Below are 17,771 nucleotides of genomic sequence, written 5' to 3'. Positions count from 1 at the left end.
TTTTCACATAACCTTCTCCCATGCACTATTTCGGTTTTAAGGTTTTTTCTATTAAAACTTTTAATATTTTAATTTAATAAGTGAAGTTACCAAGATTTAACTACTAGATCTAATTCTGTTATGTATTCCAAATTATAACTTTTAAAATTCTAATGATACCATATTTAGAAACTAGTTTCTAAACTATGTCTACCCTAGGTTTTAATCTCATTAAAAACTATAAACATATTAAGGTGTCGACTTTCCTAACTATTTAATAAGATATTACTTGATTTAATCTAATTAAATCTAAGATCATATTATGAATTTCCCGTTGGAGATAAGAAAAAGAATTATACTATTTTTTGGCCTTGAGAAAAACGTAACAAGAAAAGCAAAAAGGTATGACATGCATGTTTGGGCCCAATAATTTAAAATTAAAATAAATTGTTCATATGCAATGTTTAAAGAAAAAAAAATTTAAGGCCCGCTGGCATATTTAAATTAAACTCCATAAAATAGTTCCTTAAAACTCGATGCTTATGTTGATCGTTTATTCGTTCATAGGAAACCCCCACGCCATACATACTCAGGGGTCGGAACTCTCAACTTCACAACGGATGCGAGAGAGAAACCCTATGTATTACCTGAAAGGGGGTGAGCTAAAACCCAGTAAGGAAGTACAACAAAACCAAAGAAAAGACAAGAAATACATGTATAACATAACAACAAAATTCATAACATCATCATGTTCATATCTCATAATCAAAATGAAACATAGTCATACATCACATTCATTTAACATAAGCATACTCTTTGTGATCATGGTACCTCTGTTGTCAATGTCAGATCTTAAGGAAAACCTCCTCTATGAGGTCAACAAGATATCAGGTCATTGAATAACCTCGGCGTGTCCGCCCTTTGAGTTACGTCATATCCTTAGTAACTTCTCTGTTGCGTTGCGTTCAGCACGCTAGCAACCTTCCCTTCTCATTCATCACACAACACATGTAATCCAATTCACTTCAAGACAAAAGAAATACATGTTGCAATCATACTTGTTATAACATTTCAAGATAGAATTCCATTATTCCATATCACATGCTTCATCATCAAAACAAAGCACAATATTCCTTGTAACATACATGTCTCACCATTTCATAGGATAAACATAGAAATTCTATCTAACTTCCTTACCTCAAGTCCAAGCAAAGAAAAAATGAAAAAAAAAACTCCACAACGAGCCTATAATCATAATCAAACGTCATCTTTTAGAATCACATAAAAATACTCATGCCCAACACATTTACCGTGGGCCATGCACACGTGGTACAAGTTGCACAATAATTCCAAAACATACACATTTTCACATAAAATCATAAAAGAATAATGCTAATTTTACTTATTAACCCCTCATGGTTACAAAGTAAAAGTCATGGGTTTGAACAATAGGATTATATTTGAACGTAAAAATGCATTTGCATGCAACCTTCATACGTGGGAGCGTTGTTAAAATTCAAAATTCAACAACATAATTTAATTACCATTATTTGTTTCTCTAACTCTCAAAATTGTTAAACAAATTTTAATACATCAAATTTACTTTATAAAATAATCCATTAATTCTTTTTTAATTTCTCATAAAATAATAAGTCCATTTATTATTTAAATAGCGTAAAAAAATATGTGATAATTTTGTAGCTATTACAAATACTTAATAATTTTCTTGCCGCTTTTAGAAAATAACTTTACTATAGCGCACCAAATTTTTTTTATTAATTTTTTGTTTTGTTTCATTGATAATTGTTAAGTGTTAAAAATTATTTTAATTGTTTGGTAGGAATTATTTGAATTTAATTGTTAGTTGTTTTATTTATTTATTAATTTAATCAGTAAGAAAATGAGTTTTGGTTGAATGCACCAAGGTGCATAGTCAGTAGTGATGCACCTTAGCACTTGGGTGTGTGCAAAAGATTTTCTACAGATTATTTTCCTTTTATTTGATTTAATTAAAATAATTATAAAGAAAATAAAAGAAGAGAAAATGATGGCATAGGCATGTGAATGGGAAAGGAAGAAGAGGTTTTGCCTTTTAAATACCATGTTCTTTCCTTTTAGTTATTTTTGCAATTTGTAATAATTGATTTATGTGAGGATAATAGGGTTTTGAATGGGAAACTTACCCATTCCCATTAGGCTAGTTATTTTCCTAGGTTAGATAAAAAGGAAAGAAAGAAAGGAAGAGAGCCATTTGTGCTCTTGGTGTCGTCGACCATAGAGAGAGAGAGAGAGAGAGCATGAGAGCTAGAGAGAGAAAGAGCAGGAGAAAGGAAGAAGAAGAAGGAGGAGGAAAGATGAGGGGTTTGAATTCTATAGGTAATGGTTGTTCTCCGTGTTTGATTTATGAAAAATATTTCTGCTTCTTCTCAATATTTAGTGACAATATTCTCTTCTCTTGTTCTTGTAGGATTCAAAAATCATAGGTGCTAAAAAGGGAGAAACAACTTTGTGGAATTGATTTCTATCAAGGAGGTAGTTGAGCCCTAGTCTTGTTTTCTTTTGATGATTGTTTGTTATTTTGATTTTTGTATGTTTTATACATGTGTGTGTTTGTTTCCCATATAGTTATGTTTTATCAAATCATGGGAAACATGATAAAGATTTTGATTATGGGTTTTGAGGGTTGATTTTTGTTTTGATGTCTTTTGGGTTTCGACCTAGGGTGATAAAAAGGGATTGTGTGCATAGTCGATTTTATTGTTGATTATTTTGAATTTATATTAGGAGCATGATCCTTGTAGGGATCCTATGTTTATGTTACCATGGTGTTTTGATTTTATAATCTATTGGAAAATATGCAAAGATGATGATAGATACATGCTAGGTTTCGTGTCTATGTAAATGATGATTTTGATATTTTATGTTTATGTTCATGTGGGTTTCGGCCTAGGGGAGATTAAAGATGCATGTTGGTTAATTTATTTGATGTCACCTACACTCATTAGAAACATGCTAGGTTATTTGGTTAATTGGGAATTTGTCTTAAGTTTCTTATAAATGATGATTTGATGATACTTGAAAATTTTGGTTTGAGTAATTGTTTATACATTATTTAAAAGATGAATTTCATGTTAATTATGCTTGCTAATATTTTTTGTAATTGGTGAATATGATGGTGAAATAATGTTTGATATGCTCAAGTAATGGCTTTAGATGATGTATGCGTTTATGTTAACAAAAAAATAATTTTTATTTCACATATAGATGGTGTTCTTATCAAATTAACACATGCACATTTTTGTGTACATTTTAGGAAGAAAATATGGTTTTTAATCCAAGTTTGTGATTTTGAATGAATTAATGTTTGCTGGAATTTTTGATTAAAAATAAGAAATGTCTTTTAAATGAGATAAATAATGTTAGTACATGTTGCACCCTAAATTTAGCAAGAGTTCAATTACTTAGCTCGGGGTACAGCTGGAAAATTGATATGTGGAAAAATAGTCAAGTAGGATATTTGGTTAAGGATGAAGTGAGCAAGCTCAAGACTCAGTTCAGTTTGCACATGATACATGGGTTCTTATCAGACCTCATCTAAGGATGACAATTGAGTTCGAGACTTATAATGACCAGATCAAACTTTGGGCACTCTAAGTTTACTACGAGCTAAGGTTCAATTATACTTTGAACACGAGCTTGGGTGAGATTTTAAACTCGTGGAAACCTGGATAAAGTGCACACTGAAGGATCCTAAGATATTCGAAGGCTTCTTATGCACTCATTAATGCCCAGGCAGTATCGTATATTTATTATTTATTATCCGAGATAGCAAGAGTATATTCTATTATGTTATTAACACATATCCAAATGTAAATGGGAATAATCTGTATTAGATGCATACCTTATTTATTCACATGGTTACCCAAACTTCTCCAGAAAGTTCCTCTATAAATATCATAAATAAAGGGCTGGGAAGGGGATGACCATTTTTTGTATTACTAAAACACTGCAGATTTTAAGAGAGAAAAGTAAACATATTGACTCGTGGACTAGGTGGATTTTAACCACAGAACCATGTAAAAGGGATTCTCAGCAGCTCACTCTTTTTGTCTCCCTCGTTTTCTCTCTATCTCTTGAAGTTTTGGAAGAAGTTTGGGGAAATTGAAGAACAAAGCCTAGGAAATTGAGGTGTTAAACGTTGGGAATTAGGAGAATAGCTCAAGGGAAGCATCATATTAGAGGTAAGGACATAAATTCAAAATTCAATTATGAAGTTTCAGTGATTTTGATTGAAGTTTAAAGTTTCGCATGATTGATAGTTGGGGAATGAATTTTGGGTTATTGATGGGTTTTTAATCTAGTATTTAGCTGGGTTTGGTTGCTGGAAAGAAGTATATTGATTTTGGGGATTTAATTGGAAGATTGGGATATAATTGGGTGGTTTCTACTTGGGTTCGGCTAAGGGAAAAACCCAAAAATTCTGGGTTCGAATGGCTGGACCGCAACCTTGTTCTTGGTATGTCGCGACCCTATGGAGCAAGAAGGAGCCAGGAGGGCTCGGAGGCAGAGGCGGGCTGCAGCGCCTCAGGGGAGTGCCGCGACACGTGTTTGGTTTTCCAGGGAGGGTGAGCCTTTAATTTAGAGGCGGGCTGCGGCATGGGTCCTTAGGGCCGCGGCCATTAAGGGGAAATTTGGCCTTAATGAGGTTTTTAGGTCGGGAACTTAACCTTTTGGGCTCGGGGTCGATTCTACTTCCTTGTTGAGTGGAATTCGATGTCCCAGAGGCTAGGATTTGGTCTAGAAGATTTTATTCTCCTGTTGTTGATGGAATTCCTTATTATGGTTGTGACTAGGTCTACGCTAAAGGCTCAAATCAGGGATCGTACTCAAAGAGCATCACTAGTAACTTACATTCAGATCGAAGGTAACAAAACTACACCTAGTATGTGAGTATGTGATTAGGGCTTAGTTCAATGGTCAAATATAAACATGATTACGGCTTTGGCCCTGTTAATGAACATGATTATAATTATGTTTGTGAATATTTGATTAAGTACACTAGAATGCGCATAATTATGATTATGCCTATGAATACTGTTTGAATGTAATATAATGCATTGTAATTGTTGATATGTATGTTATATGAGATATGTGATTGTCTGTTGTGACTAGGAAGCTCAGTTTATAAACCAGAGGGTTATTAGGATGTTAAATGGGGATCGACTTATTAGTTGAGGGCATTTTGGACTTCGAAAGACTCGTCTTATAAGTCGAGGGTCCTAAAGCTTCGACTTACAAGTCGGGAGCATGGGAGGCTTGACTTATAAGTCAAGGACTTTAATGACTCAATTTATAAGCCGAGTGCAGGCCACCATGGCTGGGCCACCCTTGGAGTGCAACATGAACTTGACTAGCTCGGATGCCAAAAAATTGAAAGGAAGTGTGACACGCACTTGCGTGACCCTATGGTTGAAGATTTGTATAATAGCTATACAAGATTTAGTTATTACTGTTTGACAGATGTATTACTCTGTGAACTATTTAATATGTTTTCTTGCTGAGTCTTTTGGCTCACAGGTGGTTTGTGGTGTAGGTAAAGGTAAGGAGAAGCTCAGCCAGCCATGAGTCGGAGGGCGATAGCAGTGACATGTACATATGGAGTCCGCTCGACCACCACGGCCGAGATGCTCAAGGAAACTAGGGTTATACCCAAATTGTGCCACCTAGGTCGGCTTATTATGTAACCTGAATGTTGTAACCAGCTTTTAAACTGATGTTTTTTTAGGGAACCCATATAAAGAACATGCTATTAATTTAATGAAAATGCTTATGAGTTGACAAAAGGTTTAATACCTAAACCTTTAGTGGCTTAATCACACGTTTAGTCCAAATGACTTGTTTAGCAAGTCCTGCACTGGTTTTAAATACACTTGGTGACAGACCCTAATTAGCCAGGCGTTACAACTTGGTATTAGAGCGGCAAAGGTTTAAGGGTTCCTGATGTTGGACTGGGCATGTACATTCACTGCCAGAGACAAGCTCCACTAAGGTTTGGGTAACTATTAATATAGTTAGGTGTATATTTGCTTAAATGAATTATGTGTGCTTTACCTGCTAGTTTAAATAAGAAGCATGAGTATTGTATGTAGGTTGAGAACATGTTTATTAGCACGATAGATAATTGTAACTGCTATAGGATTGCTAATTACGGTCATTGAACTTGATGAATGTCAGAAATGCTTACTAGCACTGCTGTATGTATACGCTAGATAGAGGATGCTTATCAGCACCGTTACATGTTAAAGGAAAATGTTTATTAGCATTGTTAAATGGTTATGCCTGCTGGAAAATGCTTATTAGTAATCTGGTTTCTCTTGAATGTTGGAGATGTTTAATAACATCATGATATGTGTATGCATGCCAAGAATATACTTATTAGCATCTTGTTTAAGTGATATCATGAATTTCTTTGCTTATTAGCATGATTACAATATGTGAATTATTGGGATGCTTTTTAGCATTGTAAATGCATGTGAATGCTTATTCGATCGATTTTGAACTGTGGGTTGATGTGAGATACTGTTATTTCTGCCTGATAAGCCGAGTCATTGATTGCAGATAGACTTAGAAGTATGCTTCCAGGGCAATCTAATGGACCAGCCAGCGCTGGGAATCTGGCTGAAAGTAATGATAAAGGTCAAAACCCTCCGTCAACCCATGAGAACTGGCAACAGGTGCTTGCAAACTTGCAAGCTCAATTGCAGAGACAGAATGAAGAGATTCGACAATTGAGGCAACAACAGGTTCCGGCTGGGAATGCTGCATTAGGGGTCCCATCTGTTGTTCCAGTACTGGCTGTACAGCAGCAGACAGAGTTGGAGAACCACTGAGAGTTGGTATATGAGTGGTTCAAGAAGCAACACCCTCCGATTTTCGAGGGTGCCGCAGATCCACTTAAGGCAGAACAGTGGGTGGCCATGATTACATCCATTTTAGACTTCATGAGAGTTGTTGGTAATGAACGAGTGGCCTGTGCCACGTACATGTCTCGGGAGGATGCCCAAATCTGGTGGGAGGTGATGTCCCAAACTAGAAATGTAACCACAATGGGTTGGGAAGAGTTCAAAAAACTCTTCAATGAAAAGTATTATAATGAGGTTGTTAAAGCTGCAAATGCCGACGAATTCAGTAAACTTTTGCAAGGGAATATGTCAGTGAGCAAATATGCCCTAAAATTTGACAGATTAGTCAAGTTCGCTCCAGACTTGGTGCCCACTGATGGGACAAGGAAGGAAAGATTCCTTCAGGGGCTACAACCTATGATAGCCTAGGATGTCAGAATTACCATTGTACCTGGAGTGACGACATATGCTCAGGTAGTGGGGAGAGCCCTTACTGCAGAGGGAGCTGAGAATAAGATCTGGTGCGAGAATGCAACCAAGAGGGATATGAGGAGGACAGGACCTCCCTTCTCAGGATCAAGTAGGGGCGGAGGCCCCAGCGACCAAAAAAGGAAGATTCCAGATACTAGTTCAGCTCCTAGACCTGATAGAAGGCCACAGGGTGTACAGGTTGGCCGCCAGGGCGGTAATGAGAACTGGAAGACATATCCAGAATGTGTCAGATGTAGGAGACGTCATCTGGGCGAATGTCGGGCGAAGGCTTGCTTTGTATGTGGACTTGTGGGGCATCTCAAGAAAGACTGCCCAAGATTGAAGAAAGAAGAACCTAAGAAGACAGACAGCTCGACTCCAGCACGAGCATTTGCATTGACACAAGCTGAGGCTGAGGCTAGGCCCTTAGCGGTCACAAGTCAGCAATCTAGTGCTAGCATAACCTATTCTGTGCTGATTGATTCTGGTGCTACACAATCTTATGTATCTAGTAGCATTATTGATAGTTTGTGTAGGCCCTATGAGTTTTATGCTGTGGGATTTGGGACATTACTGCCCACTGGGGAATTGGTGGTTTCCAGTGTAACGTCCTGCATTTTCGGGTACCTTTAAACGACTCGGGTCGGGATTTTTCCCCGGGTTAAGAATATTATTTTAAATAATATTATATTTTGTTTGGAAGTATTCCATGAGTTATTGCTATCCAAAATATGAATTTTGGGATTTTAAAAGTCAAGATAAGACTTTCGGTCCTGGATCGACACTTAAACCCTGATCGGGGAAAAATCTCGGAAAATAAAATGAAAAGCTCTGGCAAATATATTTTGGGCATAAAATACATTCATAAAAGTTAAAGTTTGGTCAAAAATAATAAACTTAAGAGAAAATGGAAATTTTAGGGCATTTTGTGTTAAATGCCTAATTTTACCGAAATGGGGAATTTTATTCCATGAATAGACCTTAGGTTAAATTTTATTGTGTGATTAATTAAATTAAATGTGAGAGACATTTAATTTAATTATTTAGTGTTAAGTTTTGTGTTTAAAACTTAAAAAGAGTGAAAAATGTATAGAAAGTCAATTTAGACTTTTCTTCTTAGGAAATAATTATTAACCTTTATAAAAAAAATGAAATGATCACATATATAACAATGGGTGGGCGGCCATGTGATGTTTTGATATGGTGTGGACCAAATTGATTAACTTTTAAGTTTAAATCTCATTTATTTAAATGTTGGGGATAAAGGCAAGTGGGTAAAACACTTGAGTGTTTTTAGGTTAATTAAAGAGTTGTATAAACTCTTCTAACCTCCCCCATAGAACCAACCACTCACTCTCCCTCATTCATCTATCATCTTTTTTTAAAAATCTCTCAATGTTTTCTCTCAATATTCAACCTCAAGAACACCAAGGAAACTTGGAAGCTAAGTCTTGGTCTAGGAAGGGTTTTCCCTAAGGTAAAGTTTAATTAATCTAGACTTTTGTAAAGTTTTAATCATAGAGTTTCAAATAGCTAATTAACTATATTATTGGAGGAAGTTGGTTAGGGTTTTTGAAAGGCTTTGAAGGAGCCAAAGCTAATAGGAAGGTCCAAACCATAAGCAAGAACACCAAAGAGGTAAAAAGTTTACTTTTGATGATTTTTGTTGTAGGGTTTTTAGTTTTAAGCATTATTTTGTATATTTAATGTTTAAAGTTTCTTATTGATGATGTAATAAGGTTATGGTAGTTGTTTTATAATTTTTATGATGCTTGTGTATTGGTTTTTCAAAGTAGGAACCAAAACCCCCAAGGGTTTTGTAGGAAACCCTAAAACAAAACATGTTTTGAGCTGTGACTTCCAAGGGGTCAAGCACCCACTGTATATTGATTTTGTAAAATTAAATTGTACTGTGATGTTGTCGAGATCGAGTACATAAAATTGTGCTTTTGAAACACTCAAAAATGTTTAGAAATGAGTAAGTTATGCTATTTCAAATTTAGGTAAAAAACAGTTTTTTTCATATTCTTATTTTCGGAACCAAGTTTGGACAGCCACTGTATAGGGAAAATAAACCCAGTGTTTTCTAAAATTTTGTGGACATATTTGTGGCATAACCTAGTATTCCACTGTAAAATTTAGTAAGAATATATTGAACGGTTTGATAGTTATTAGCTATCAAAGTTTGGAAAAATAAGGACTTAAAAATAAGGTCATTTTTACCTCATTGTTGGAAAATGATTTCACCTATCAAAAATGCTCATTTTGACCTAAGATTTTACAAAGACCTACATGGCATACCAAAAATGGAATTGGGAAATTTTGGTAACAATTGGGTAGTAAATTTCAAGTTATGAATTAACGAAGAATGTAGTTAAAAATGTGAAAAAATAGGCATTTCACACTTAGTGTATAAATGAGATTTTGGAACATAAGGTAAAAAGTAAAATTTTGCTTTTTTCAAGATATAAATTGGTAAGTCTTGAAAACATATTTTCACTAAAATTACCACTTTGAGTTTAGTGTGAATTATTTTTATTAAAGAGTTTTTATTCTTTATAAAAATAAAAGATTTAATTTATTAATAGTTAATAAATTAAAAGAGGGTTTAAAACCCTATATTTTGATAAAATAATTAAATGAATTATTTTTCTAGTAAGTAAAATTGATTAATTGATTTTAGAAAATTAACTAGTCAAGATGGGAAATTTTTAACGGTTTTCCTAATTAAGACAAATTAGGCAATTTTCTTAAAACAGTTTTAGAGATTAGAACCTTAAGAAAAATAAAAGAGGAATTAAGAGTTTGTTTTCTTTAAAAATAATTAAGGAATTTATTAGTATTTTATGGATATAATACCGGCTAAAATCTTACATATTTTAACCGACTTGTTGAAAGTGCGGGTTAATAGCGATACCCTTAAAGAATAAGATTTTTAGCAGATTGTGGGAAAATACTATTGTGATACCCGAGCCTAGGTATCGAGGCCATAGGATAGGTCTCCCCGAGACTTAGGGTTTAGTCTCAAATATTTTGTATGAATTTCCTTAATAGGTTTAAAACCAAATAAGGATCATAAATCCTTACAAATGATTTTTATAAAAATGACCAAACTGCCCAAAATAATAATGATTAATTATGAGTGCCATAACTACAGTATTGGCTAAGTGTAACTGGACTAAACGTTGGAGAGTGAAAACCTGCTGAGCGCTAAGGACTCCAAGTAAATCAACTTATATTGTATGGTTGCAACATGAAACGATTATTGTCCTGTATGTTAGTATAGGGATACATGCACATATATAGACTGTCATCAAAAGTTGCTTAGAGATGTTAGTCTAGTGAGTGCTGATTTAGAAAATATGAACGGTAGATATCCTTCATATCCTAGATGGTTGATCCTCGTCACACTACTTGATTTTATTATGTCCGGCTCATTACCGCGACGAGTGGCCAAGAGGTGAGGATTAGATGGTTAAACCTAGGGGCGCCAAAAAAAATGGGACCTAGGGGCCCTCATGCTTACTTAATAATTGAACAGTTAGAACTCGAGCAAGTGCTCTGATAAGTTATTCCCGGATAGCAGCCGTGAATATTGGCCATTCAGTGAGAGTGCCTAGAGATATGAGGGGTTGCCAAGATTGAGTGAGGCTGAACACCCTAAGGGCAACTGCGCACCATCACCACTGATTAACATAGAAGTCTCTGTAAAACCGTGTAAATTGGGTTACACTCTTGGATAAATAGCGATGCCCTAGGTAACATGACAGTTACCCATGATGAGGATATTTATTGGCTAGATCTTAGTGTGGAGACTCGGTTCTCTTTTATAGATTAGCAATTATGTTGGAGGGCGCGTTACGCTTGAATTGTTGGAAATTGTCGAGCGTTGGTCTCGAATTTTATTGTGATAGGGATTTTTTGAGTGCACGGATATATATGTTGATAAGATATAGTTGTGATATAATATATCTACTTGCTCTGGGAATTTCTGAGTGCAGGGATATAATTGTTGATAAGATATATTTGTGATATAATATATCTGCTTATTCTGGGATTTTTTGAGTGCAGGAATTTATCTAGTTATGAATATAATTTATCATTGGTTATCAGGCATGACCATAAGTTTGCCAGGAAGCTTTAGTGTTCTTGAAATTGATTGTGTAGGGTCTGGATGGGTCCTTAACTCTAATTCTCTACATGCTTTTGTTTGAAAGTTGATCTTACTAAGCGTTTTCACTTACCTAGTTGTTTCATGTTGTAGGTAAGAGCAAGGGCAAGGCAGAGCAGTGAGCGCTGGAATCTTCCTTGCAAATGTACATGTGGACTGACCTTTTGGGAAGCCGTTTTATTTTTGGAAATGTTGTGTAATTTTCCTAAACTAGGCTCACTCTACTCTTTATAAAATATGTTTATAATTAAATGTTAAGTATGGCCATACGACTTTTTGAAAAGTTTTTTTTTCATACACGTTTTTGAGACATTTTGTTAAATGAAAACATTTGTATTTCTGCATTATCGAGTCTTGAAAATCTGGGTCGTTACATCCAGGAGATGGGTTAGGTCTTTACCAGTGATGGTTGATGGCAGGGAGTTATCGATTGATTTGATAGAGTTAGCTATGTCCGACTTTGACATGATTTTGGGGCTGGACTGGTTAACTAGATATGGAGCAACCATTGATTGTAAGAAGAAGATTGTAACATATGAACCTGAGGGTGAGGAATCTTTTGTATTCGTTGGCACTGTGCATGGACCTCGAATACCTAAGATTTCAGCATTAAGGGCTAGAAACCTACTGCAGGGAGGCTGCATATGATTCCTAGCCAATGTGGTGGATACCACTCAGGTCATGCCAGTGGGACCATCAGAGACTAGGTTGGTCTATGAATTCCTGGATGTGTTCCTAGAATATTTCCCAAGGTTGCCGCCACGCAAGGAGATTGAGTTTTTTTATTGAGTTGGCACTAGGGACGGAGCCAGTATCTAGGGCACCTTACAGAATGGCCCCAGAAGAGCTGAGGGAACTCAAGGTACAGTTGCAGGAGTTATTGGATTTGGGTTTTATTAGACCCAGTTTCTCGCCATGGGGTGCGCCACTGTTATTTGTGAAGAAGAAGGACGGTTCTCTAAGGATGTGCATAGACTATAGAGAGCTGAATTAGTTGACTATCAAGAACAAGTATCCTCTAGATAGATGACTTATTTGATCAACTGTAAGGTACAATAGTATTTTCAAAGATAGATCTTCGATCTGGTTGTCACAGTTGAGAATTAAGGACGAGGACATACCCAAGATAGCTTTCCATACCAGATATGGGCACTATGAGTTTCTCTTTATGTCGTTTGGTTTGACTAACGCCCCGACAACTTTTCTGGACTTAATAAACAGAGTGTTCAAGGACTATTTGGACCAGTTCATGATCGTCTTCATTGACGATATCCTGATTTATTCACAGTCAGAGGAGGAGCATGAGCAACACCTCAAGTTGGTCTAGCAAAGACTGAGGGAGCATAAGTTATTTGCGAAGTTTAAGAAGTGTGAATTCTGGTTACCACAGGTGGCATTCTTGGGTCATATCATTAGTAGAGATGGGATAAAGGTAGACCCAGCTAAGATTGAAGCTATTAGGAACTGGTCGAGGCCAAGGAATGCGTCTGAGATTAGAACTTCCTTGGATTGGCAAGCTATTATAGGAAATTTGTAGAAGGATTCTCAAGAATATCATCCACACTGACGGAGTTGACACGTAAGAATCAGAAGTTTACATAGTCAGATAGATGTGAGAACATCTTCCAGGAGTTAAAGCGGCATTTGATTACCGCCCCAGTCTTGAGTCTTCTGACGGATCAGGAGAAGTTTATGGTTTATTGCGATGCTTTAAGGCAGGGGTTAGGTTGTGTCCTTATGCAGGCAGAGAAGGTGATTACCCACGCGTCATGTCAATTGAAGGATTATGAGTAGAGATACCCAATCCATGATTTGGAGTTGGCAGCAGTGGTCTTTGCATTGAAGGTATGGAGGCATTACCTTTATGGAGAGAAGGGTGAGATATATACAGACCACAAGAGCCTCAAGTACTTCTTTACACAGAAGGATTTGAACATGAGACAGAGGCGTCGGTTGGAACTAGTAAAGGATTATGATTGTGATATTCTTTATCATCCAGGGAAAGCCAGCGTGGTGGTTGATGCCCTAAGTCGGAGAGGTCCAGGACAGTTGTATAGTGCGAGGCAGATATCCAAGGAGTTAGCAAAGGATATGACCAGGGCAGGGATTGAGTTAGTAATGGGTTAGTTAGCCAACATTACCTTGCAGTCTACTCTTCTAGAAAGGATAAAGGAGAGTCAGTTACAAGAGCCACAGTTGGTGAAGATTAGAGAGGATGTTCTAGCTGGTGCAGCTAGGGACTATTCTATATCAGATATAGGCCTGCTAAGATATAAGGGTCGGATTTGCGTTCCAATGGATACTGTTATCAGAAGAGAGATTCTGGATGAATCTCATACCACTTGGTATTCCTTGCATCTCGGCACGACGAAAATGTACCAGGACTTAAGAACTTTGTATTGGTGGCCAGGGATGAAGGTTGATGTAACTGAGTATGTAGCCAAGTGTTTGACGTGTCAGCAGATCAAAGCCGAACATCAAAGACCTGACGGATTATTGTAACCCTTAGACATTCCAGAGTGGAAATGGGAAAACATTGCAATGGACTTTGTGGTGGGATTGCCTAAGACAGTGGGTCAGCATGATTCAGTATGGGTGATTGTAGACAGATATACTAAATCAGCTCACTTTCTACCAATGAGGATGACTTATACCATTGACCAGTATGTAGACCTCTATGTGAAAGAGATAGTATGTATTCATGGAGCTTCAAGGTCGATCATGTCAGATCGAGACCCCACTTTTACTTCCAAGTTCTGGGGAAGTTTGTAGCAGGCAATGGGCATGCAACTGAAGTTTCGTACAACGTATCATCCTCAGATCGATGGTCAGTCTGAGAGGACAATCCAGATACTGGAGGACATGCTGAGAGCATGGTACTGGATTTTGAGGGTTCTTGGAGTAAATATCTACCTCTGATAGAGTTTTCCTACAAAACCATCTATCAGGCAATCATAGGAGTTGCTCCTTATGAGATGATGTATGGTAGGAAGTGCAGATCACCTATTCACTGGGATGAGTTGGGTGAGCATAGATACTTGGGTCCTGAGGCAGTTCAGAGGACCAATGAAGCTATTGAAAAGATCAGAGCTCATATACTCGCATCGCAGAGTAGACAGAGAATTTATGCGAATGCAAAGCGTAGGAACGTGGAGTTCCAGGTGGTAGACTATGTTTTCCTTAGAGTCTCGCTACTCAAGGGAGTGAGAAGATTCGGTGTAACACCCCAAGTTGCTAATAAGGTTTAAGACCTTGTTTAAGCATGCCTGGAGGGCAAGAAGTAAATTGACATGATATTATATGAATTTGATTGAATATGTGATTAGAATGCATGATTAGGTTGTATACAGATGCATGTGAGCCCTGTTTGTATGTTAGAGGAAAACTGGTAATTTTAGCTCGTTGAGGGCATAAATGTGATAATTGTATTATGTTATTTGTGCCATGTGAGTGTGGTGTTTTTATTGTGATGCACGCGTCGAGACGGTCCTAGTGAGCTAATTAGTCTAAAAGTCACAACGGGATTTTTGTACCTGGCTCGGGAGGAGCCTAGGGGTACTTTAGGAATTTTGTAAGTTGAATTGAGAACTAAAGGTTATAGTTATTGGCGATTGAGTAACCTGTGTAACCGTTTGTAATTGCTTTGAGTAACAAGTTTTAGATGGAAAATGGTAGAATTGAAATAGAAGTGAAAGAACAAGAGTGCCCTTGAAGGTTTAGTTAGGAAGGAGTATTAGGAAGGGGTAAAATGGTCTTTTGGCAAGGGATTTAGACAATTTTGAGCTGGGTTTTTGGGGTACACGGTTTGGGCATTGGGTCATTTGATGCTTTTGATAAAAATTGAAGAGAAGAAAAACTAGAAGAAAGAAAAAAAAGCTAGGGCAAGAAGAAGAAGTGTAGAAGGGGCTGAAGTGGGAGTTTAGGAGGAGATCAAGGAAGCTTTTAGGTGAATTCTCCACTTGAGGTAAGGATTTTATGCACATTTAAGTTTGGTTTCTGTTTTGATTTGAGAAATCTAAAGCATGAGTTAAGCATTTTGAAGTTTTGGTTTGAGTTTGCTGAAATTAGAAATCAAAGGGTGGATTTTGGGTGTGATGGTGTTTTGATCTTGATTCTAGTGTCTATAGGTTGTTAGATGGTTCATATGAAGTTTTAAATTGATCTTGGGGTTTAGGTATTTGTTTGGGATGATTTGGGGAGGTTGTAGCTCAGGAAAAACGCAAGAGAAAACCCAGAAATCTGGGTTCGCGAAGGAGCGCCGCAGCCCTGTTCTTGGGCGCCGCGGCGCAAGGATGCTTCAGGATGTGGCCAAGCCGCTGGGCGCCGCGGCCCTTGAGGGGAGTGTCGTGGCCCTAGGCCATTTTGGCAGCCAAAAAGTTGGGTTTTTAGGGCTTTTACGTGGGGGATGGTTCCAATGTATTGTTTTAAGGAATTAGAGGTCCCGAGAGTACGGGATTGGTCCCGGGAAGTGGTTTTGGGTTTGGTTAGTATTAAAAGTGTTTTATGTGTGTTGTGACTAGGATTTCGGAAAAGCTCGTGCTAGAGGACCGTGCTTGTGACCTTGGTGCATCAAGAAAGCTTGGGATACAGGTAAGAAAACTGTAGCACTCGAGAACAGGGCATGGGCCCATAGTGTTATTGCAGGGCATGGCCCTAGATTGTATTTTGTGCTAATGTATAACCTTAAATGAATTATCATATGATTGAAAGATTATTTCGAGATGTACTACATGTGTGATTATAATGAAATGAACGGCTAAGGCCGAGAGCGGCGAAGGCTGAGAACGGCCGTGGGGCCGGAAGTAACACCTAGCACATGGGATGCTTATAGTCAGGGTGGGACCCAATGGATACATGAGTTATCCTTATGGTAAGGACCGAGACCCCAGGCTTGGGTTAGGCCTCTGGGGCGGCATGGCCGTGTTTGTTCAGTCTGATGGTTTTCCTGTTTATCAATGGATTATATGCTGGTATAATATATGCATATGTTATGTACTGTTTGAGTTTTCTTGCTGGGCTTCGGCTCACGGGTGCTCTGTGTTGCAGGTAAAAGCAAGGGGTCAGTCAACCAGCCATTAGTATGGAGAGCGTGGGGGCGGCGCGTACATGTTCGGCCTGCCTGACTGCTTTGGTTGGGGGCATTTTGAATATGGTTGTATTAACTTGTACTTTTGATAGTCAATCAAGTGTAAATCTATTTTTGAGTTGTAAATACTTTGTAAACCTTATTTTTGGGATCCCAGATGTTGATACTTAAAGTTTTTAATGAAACTAAATATTTTCAAAGATTACAGCCTTAACTTCCGGTTAGTCACACTTTGGTCTTTGAAAACCTCGTAGAGTCAGTTAGTTGCATAGTTGTGTTTTAAACTCACTTAGTAACGGCTCTAAGGTAGTAGGGCGTTACATTCGGCTAGAAGGGAAAGTTGACCCCTAGATTCGTAGGACCATTTGAGATTATGGAAAGAATCGATCAGGTGGCCTATAGGTTGGCATTACCTCTGGCGTTGCCAGCCATGCACAACGTGTTTCATGTTTTGATGCTGTGGAAGTATGTTTCTTATGAAACTCGCGTATTGAGTTACGAAGATCTGGAGTTGCAGACAAATTTATCCTTTGAGGAGCGGCCAATCCAGATATTAGACAAGAAGGACAAGGTCTTGAGGAATAAAGTTATACCATTAGTGAAGGTATTATGGAGGAACAACAAGGTCAAGGAGGCGGCCTGGGAGTTGGAATCAACCAAGCGGGACCAATATCCTGAGTTGTTCAGGTAAAATTTCGAGGACGAAATTCCTATAAGGAGGGGATAGTTTTAACATCCCAAATTTCCAAATGTGGTTTAGTGCCTAGATTAGGGGGCTGAGAGGCAATCACTGAGTTATTATGGGAATTATATTATAATATAATTAAGCTTGCATGTTAGAAATATTAAATATGTGTATGTGGCTCGTTTCTTCTAAGAAGGGTATTTTAGTAATTTGACCCGTTCAGGGTATGAATGCAAATATGTGTTCGTGTGATTGAGACTACATTATTATGTGGATATATTTGGGTTACTCGACATGAGGCGATCCTGATGAGTAAGTTCGCGAAAAAGTCACAACGGGGTTTTATACCTGACTCAGGGTGAGCTTTGGGGTATTTTAGTAATTTAGTACATTACCGGGAATTAGTGGGTAATGGGAAATTATTTGGTAATCATGTGAGAATATTGGAAGTAACAGGAATTATAGGACGTAAATTGT

At 37.5% G+C, this 17,771-nt stretch overlaps 1 long non-coding RNA gene across 1 annotated transcript in view; it reads right to left on the bottom strand.

Annotated features, from left to right (window-relative positions):
* Positions 1–361: 361 nt before the first annotated feature.
* LOC133829167 (uncharacterized) overlaps positions 362–17,771 on the bottom strand; it is a 30,076-nt gene continuing 12,666 nt past the window's right edge. Inside the window, exons 2-3 of the long non-coding RNA XR_009891591.1 lie at positions 811–1,002; positions 362–626 (exon numbers count right to left, since the gene is read on the bottom strand). This is a non-coding gene — a long non-coding RNA (uncharacterized LOC133829167). The remainder of the gene's footprint in view (positions 627–810; positions 1,003–17,771) is intronic.

The sequence above is a fragment of the Humulus lupulus genome, chromosome 4, assembly GCF_963169125.1.
Source record: "Humulus lupulus chromosome 4, drHumLupu1.1, whole genome shotgun sequence".
In the NCBI taxonomy this organism is placed as follows: Eukaryota; Viridiplantae; Streptophyta; class Magnoliopsida; order Rosales; family Cannabaceae; genus Humulus; species Humulus lupulus.
Note: the sequence above shows the minus strand (reverse complement) of the source record. Positions and strands in the feature narration are given on the sequence as shown.